A 5939-nucleotide genomic window follows, 5' to 3' on the forward strand; every position below is an offset into this window, starting at 1 on the left:
AGCACTTTAAATATGCAGTGACCTTTTTATTAAGGCAAGGTGTGAACATGGGTGATAAGGAATTGAGTTTGAGCAAAAGCTCAAGTGTGAATGAGCCTTCAAAGGTAGTAAGGTTCAACCCTTAGGTTTTCTTTTCATTTGAAAGCTTGGATTAGGAAATGAATCTGATGTCGACATGGTACTATGAAACGTACTGGAACGTTGAATCTGATTTCTACCATGTTGACCTGTGTCAGATCTTCTGCAGGTTCCTTTCCTACTTTGCCTCTGCTGAAAGAGAGTCTCTTCTTATGCTTGAGAGGAGGACGCTATGAAAGCGAAGATGGGTCTGCTTTGCTCTCTGCTTCTTCCTCTTCTTGTTGGCGATCGCTGGGGGACCACCATACAATTGATCTAAATCCCTCCCCCTTTCTCTGTTCAATCATATGTGCCATTTGTTGTTCGTAGGGCATTTGTCACTATAGATTCACAGCTGAAAGATATAGTCGGATGCAATCTTGTGCCAACATCGAAAGCTCCAGATGTTATGCTTTTCAAGCAGTCAAGATTTTTTCTTCAAGAGCTTCTTTTTCCCTAGCCATTGGGCCATCTCAGGCTTTCTTTTCTCATGTTTCCTCTCCACTTTCCTGAAGTAATTTCTTTTTCTCCTCCTTAGTAGCGCGTGCTTTGGCAATATGCTTTGCCTAAAGCCGCTGCATCTCTGCTTCCTGCTACTGCCGTTCAAACCAAGTATCTGCATCTGCCCAAATTGACTGAGATGCCCATCCTTGCTCACCACCCTTTATTCTTATGGGTTGGGCATAGTTTACTGTCAAAAACTCTCCCATAGAGTTCATCATTGTGCATATTGTCCATGGCTGCAGCAGCATCTTCTTTCTCCAAGTATGTAGCATATCCAAAGCCTCTATACTTTTGTGTAGGTTGATCCAAGGGGATTGTAAGGTCCTTGATGTCACCAAAAGGAATGAATGCAACATGCAAAATAGATTTTGTGACATTTTCTTCTAAGCCACCAATATGGATAGTTGTTTTGGGGTTTGTTCCCATATTGACAGCCAACCAGTTGTTTGCCCTAGCTCATTAGAATCATGACCTGGGACCTATATTGGACTACATGATACTAGCTACCACACCACTAGCTACCTAGCTCAACCATGGCTCTGATACCATGTTGAGAATCATAGACCTAGAACTAGATGAGCTATGGTGGACGTAAATCAAACACACGATACATGATAAAGAGAAGAGATTGTAACTCAAGTGAATTAGGTTCCAAGATAGATTAGCTTGGACTCATAAACACAATCTTGAGTGACTCAAATTGAAAGTTCTATTCCATTATGAATGAGTGTCAAGTACATGGTTATATAGATTTTTGGATAGCACCACTTTCTTCTCTATGCTTATGGGATTCTAGATACCTTTTCCTAGAGCTTTTCGAGCATACAACTTTGTCATCTCTCTTATACAAAGCCTCTTCTAGGCATACATCATTTGATTTCTCAATCCACATCCAAACATCACCACAATCTAGCCCACAACCTGTAGTTTTCAGCATGCAACCCTTGTTGTGGCCATGATTATGTCTCTATAGCACATGTAGCAGTTGCATCTATAGAGAGTAGATTCCAGTCCTCTTCTTCTTTATGGTAGTTGTTCCTCCTATAGTAGGTGTGCATCTTTGATTGTGCACACAAGCCTATTATTTCAACAACCACATCCCATTTTTTGATAGATATGCTCGGGGAAGTTACTATATGTATATCCTCTACATCACGTGCGTTTAAGGCCTATTTATAAATATCCTTATTTGTGAATGTTTCTTGAATAAAATATAATCCTTTTCTATTCAATATGTAAATAACCTCTTTATATTACACCCTTTTGTATGTAAAAAGTGTATAAAATGGTATTTTAAAAATCCCTTATTTTGAACCCACGTGACGCACACATATATTCATGAGTGACTTACCCGAATAGATATGACTGTCAAGGTTCTCACAGCTCTTTGCTATAAAATTTTCAATGTGCTGGCAACTCCCCAAGTATGTGTACAGCCTCTCTGTGAGTTAGAATTGCATATTTTTCAGTGGTATTCATAGAATACCTACCTATTTGGTAATATCTAACTCTGTTAGTCACAATCGCCTCAATCCGACTCCCCCGAGGATGATTGTGAAAGTATTCTTGAATTTCCTCATAGTTTGCATATTTCATCAACATACATCCAGGTTGCAAAACCAAAAGATAAGACCATATGGTGTCAATCGCTACATAGACATGTTTCTGTTGATTGATCCCCTCCAACAGAGTGCAGCGACTGGTCCACCAACGACTTTGCTCAGATGGCGTGCAATAACCTTGCACTGGTGGAGGTAGAGGAGATCATGGGGATGATAGCCACATGTAGCATCTAGCAGGGCAGCCCCAACTAGGGTGGGTCGGAGCAGCCATCCACCTGAGCAAGAGGTTGGAAAATGTGAATGGCATGCTACAGTGTGCAGCCTTTGCAAGACCAAGCGGGGATTCTTTAGGGCACACAACTTACAAGCACACCGCTTACAACTTCTCCAAGGTGTGTCGTGACATCAAATTTTCCTATAACGGCACCCTCTCGCCCATGTGCGGCCCTGCGCTCCCCTCGCCTGCTGATGACTTCAAGCCCTCCTTCATTGACCTCAATCCTTGCATCAGCAATCTCAAAGTCATCTTCTAGTGAAATGACTATCTTCCCTGCCATTGTCCTTGGCATGGCACCCTATTCAACTAATTGTTGTTGGGGGTTCTCAAGAAGAGAGCATTTCATTTGATGTTGGAATTCTTTTGTATGTTGGAGGGAAATACACACAATTATGAGTTTGAATGTCTTGAGTTTGAGTCAAAACATGATAAGCACAATCATGAAATAATAAGGTGAGAGTAAAGACTAGTTTTGGGTGATGAAGAGGAGTATGATTATCTAAATCTATTAATGAGACTAAACTAATTGTGTAGAACAATAAAAACTGGTAGCTTTAAGAAATAGGCTAGGTTTAGAAACCTATCTTAAGGAAAAAAATGCCTTTACAAATGTGAATCTTTAATGACTTTCTCAAATCCTAATTGAGAGGTTGTTCTTAAAGTTAAAGGGAAAACATTATTCCAATCATGACATAGTAAGGTGAGAGTAAAGACTAGTTTTTTATGTTTTATATGAAAAAATATGACGTTTAAAAAAAATGGTGGGGTTTATTCATTTTAGGGTCGGTCCACACACACTGGATGGATGGTTTATCTAAACTACACTAGTAAGAATACTTTGATGGATAGCTCTTCCTTGCATGCACTTCTTATCGAGTACTTCGATTATGTAGAAAGTCAAGAATTACTATTGTTTGTGTTGAGTTCAAATCCCATTGTTGATATTCTAATTGAAGATGCTACCATCTCTTGTATGTCATGTCAAGGTCAGTGTTCAAATCATGTGATGGACACACTTGTAGTCAATCAAGCACCTCTATTCCATTTTCTTTTTCCATGGTTCCATGATTATCTGTGTAGTTTTGAGTCCACCCTTACATTAGACCTAGATCACCAGTTGAGATTTCTAGTTCATTATCTTGCAACATGCAAGAGAATTCAAGGTTAAGGAGTGATGCCTACCACAACCCACACACTTGATCAAAATTTCAAGAGTCTAGCAAGTAGAGGCAATAAGAAAGTAGAAAAACCATGACACACATGTTCAATGTACTTTTGATAAACTTGAAAAGTGACAGAGATACCACAAGCAAAGCTTGAGTACAAAAAACCTAGTGCAAAAAGCACAAGAACCACATTATGGCCAACCAATGCAAAGTCTACCAAGGTTGGAAAGTACACTAATCTTAAGCAATAGCTTAAAATGATCAAGAAATTCAATGACTGGTTTAGGAAACTCGAGAGCAATGAAAAGAAGATGCTGAGGAGATATGATAGTGTTGATGGCCGTTTGAGCACAAGATTGCCTTTGAACTCCATACAAGTAGAATCCCTTGGAGAACCAACACCCAAACCTCAAGAGTTGGAGAGCCCATAACACCTCAAGGAAGACACCATCACATATCTCCGAGGCCTTCTTGTGAGAAAAAATTTAGGGGGGAAGATGTAAATGTTGTGGAAGATTTCCTTGAGTATGATACATGTCAAGAACAAAGCAATGAGTAAGAGGAAGCACACATAACCTTTTTCTCTACTTTTAATGATTATTCTACTTCTTGATTCATATATATTGCAGGAATCTCATATGGATGCAAATACCAATGATAATGTGAATCAAGAGCTAGACACACATATCTTTTATGATGGCACCCATCTGGATCTAGAAGATGATGTTCGTAGTATCAATGTCCTTGGAGCAAAAAGCCAATTCGCATTGGTAGATCTTCTATTAGATATATTACCAACCCAATTTGCATCTATATAACCCAAACACCTGTATATTCTTACTTGCCTCATACAAAAGTCTAGCCAAAGGCCAAAGATGGTCATGATGTGCTTTCCATGGAGCTAGTTCATGACAAGCATTCAGGTTCAAGTATGCCTACTTTTTGCGGTCAGGGATTTTGGTACACTCAACATTGACATCAGTGTCTAGGCATGCTTGTGCACTACAAGATAAATACCTTATACCGACGTTTAAAGTGACAAAAATACAAATATTAAAATTTTCCCCCGTCGTCGGAAAAAGTGTCGTTATTGACGACGCCATAGAAACGTCGCTATTGGCGTCGCTATATGCGTCGCATATAGCGATGCAAATAGCGATGCATATAGCGACGCAACCAGTAAATTTGCGATGCTCATAGCGAGGCCAATATCGACACGAGCAGTAAATTTGCGACGCAAATAGCAATGGTAACAGGGAATTTTTTTTTTTGTGGCAGGGCAGCAAGCTGCCTTGCCACATATAGCATAGTGTGCTGTATGAGAGCCATACAAAATAGTTTCTGCACTACTGCATACAAAGCACTTGCAAACAAAAAGAATGTATACTGAAATCATAAAATTGATACATGAAATAAATACATGATCGCATAAAATGTGATTGGTACAATCATGAAAGGATATCACTAATACATAGAAAATGTCTACATAGATTAGGCAACTAAAAACTAAAGGTGTGTAAGCTCCAAGGATCCAAGGGCGAGCTAGAAATCCTCGTTCCCAGAAAGCTCGTCCCAATGCAAAGGAGCATCAAACGGATTTTGCAGAAAAAAAAACAACATATCAATCCACTATACAATAATGCATTCAAATATCTCATGGTAACTACGGACAAGAAAGATGAGTGACTTATAGGGCCGCCGCGTCTATACAATCAGTCGATCAATGCATTGAGACCGTGCCTCTCTGCATATCGAGTCTCAAGGCCTTGCGGATCGTGATTTGTAATGGAGTACTGCAAAGAAAACAAAATGCTAACTGTTAGAAACATGATTGTCAGTACAAAGAATATTTCAAAAAACAAATAAGCAAAACAAAAGAGAAACTTTCAAAGTCCTCTAAATATGTCCTGTGACTGCCACTCCCAAGATGATGCACCACTCCGGCCTCGAGTCGTGCCCTCGCCGCCTCCCGCTACTACTGACTCCAACGTCCTGGAGAATCTGTAGCCTCCTCCCTCAGTGGACGCCAGTCGTCTCCATCTAACCACTTGGGCTTTGCAGCCCCACTCTTGATTGCCTTGCGTGCGTCGCATCGTCTATGTGACATGTATACACGCATGCAATCCATCATCCAGCCCGTAGATAATCTATCTACTGCGGCTGGCATCGGAAATTCCTCGTGCAAGGATGCTACTGTGTAGTCCTTGCTCCCCTCCGGTATGTTCTTCCAATGATCTAGGACGTTGTGCCGAAAAACTTGTTGGCACAACTCCCTCATGCGAGCCATCACCCTCCTCCCCTCATCATTCATGA

At 40.4% G+C, this 5939-nt stretch overlaps 1 pseudogene; it reads right to left on the minus strand.

Moving 5' to 3' along the window:
• Positions 1 to 533: 533 nt before the first annotated feature.
• Positions 534 to 1047, minus strand: LOC148010925 (uncharacterized; annotated as a pseudogene).
• Between the last annotated feature and the right edge of the window lie 4892 nt (positions 1048 to 5939).

The sequence above is a fragment of the Lygodium microphyllum genome, chromosome 29, assembly GCF_053477565.2.
Source record: "Lygodium microphyllum isolate KBCC chromosome 29, Lygodium_microphyllum_v1.1.10, whole genome shotgun sequence".
NCBI lineage: Eukaryota > Viridiplantae > Streptophyta > Polypodiopsida > Schizaeales > Lygodiaceae > Lygodium > Lygodium microphyllum.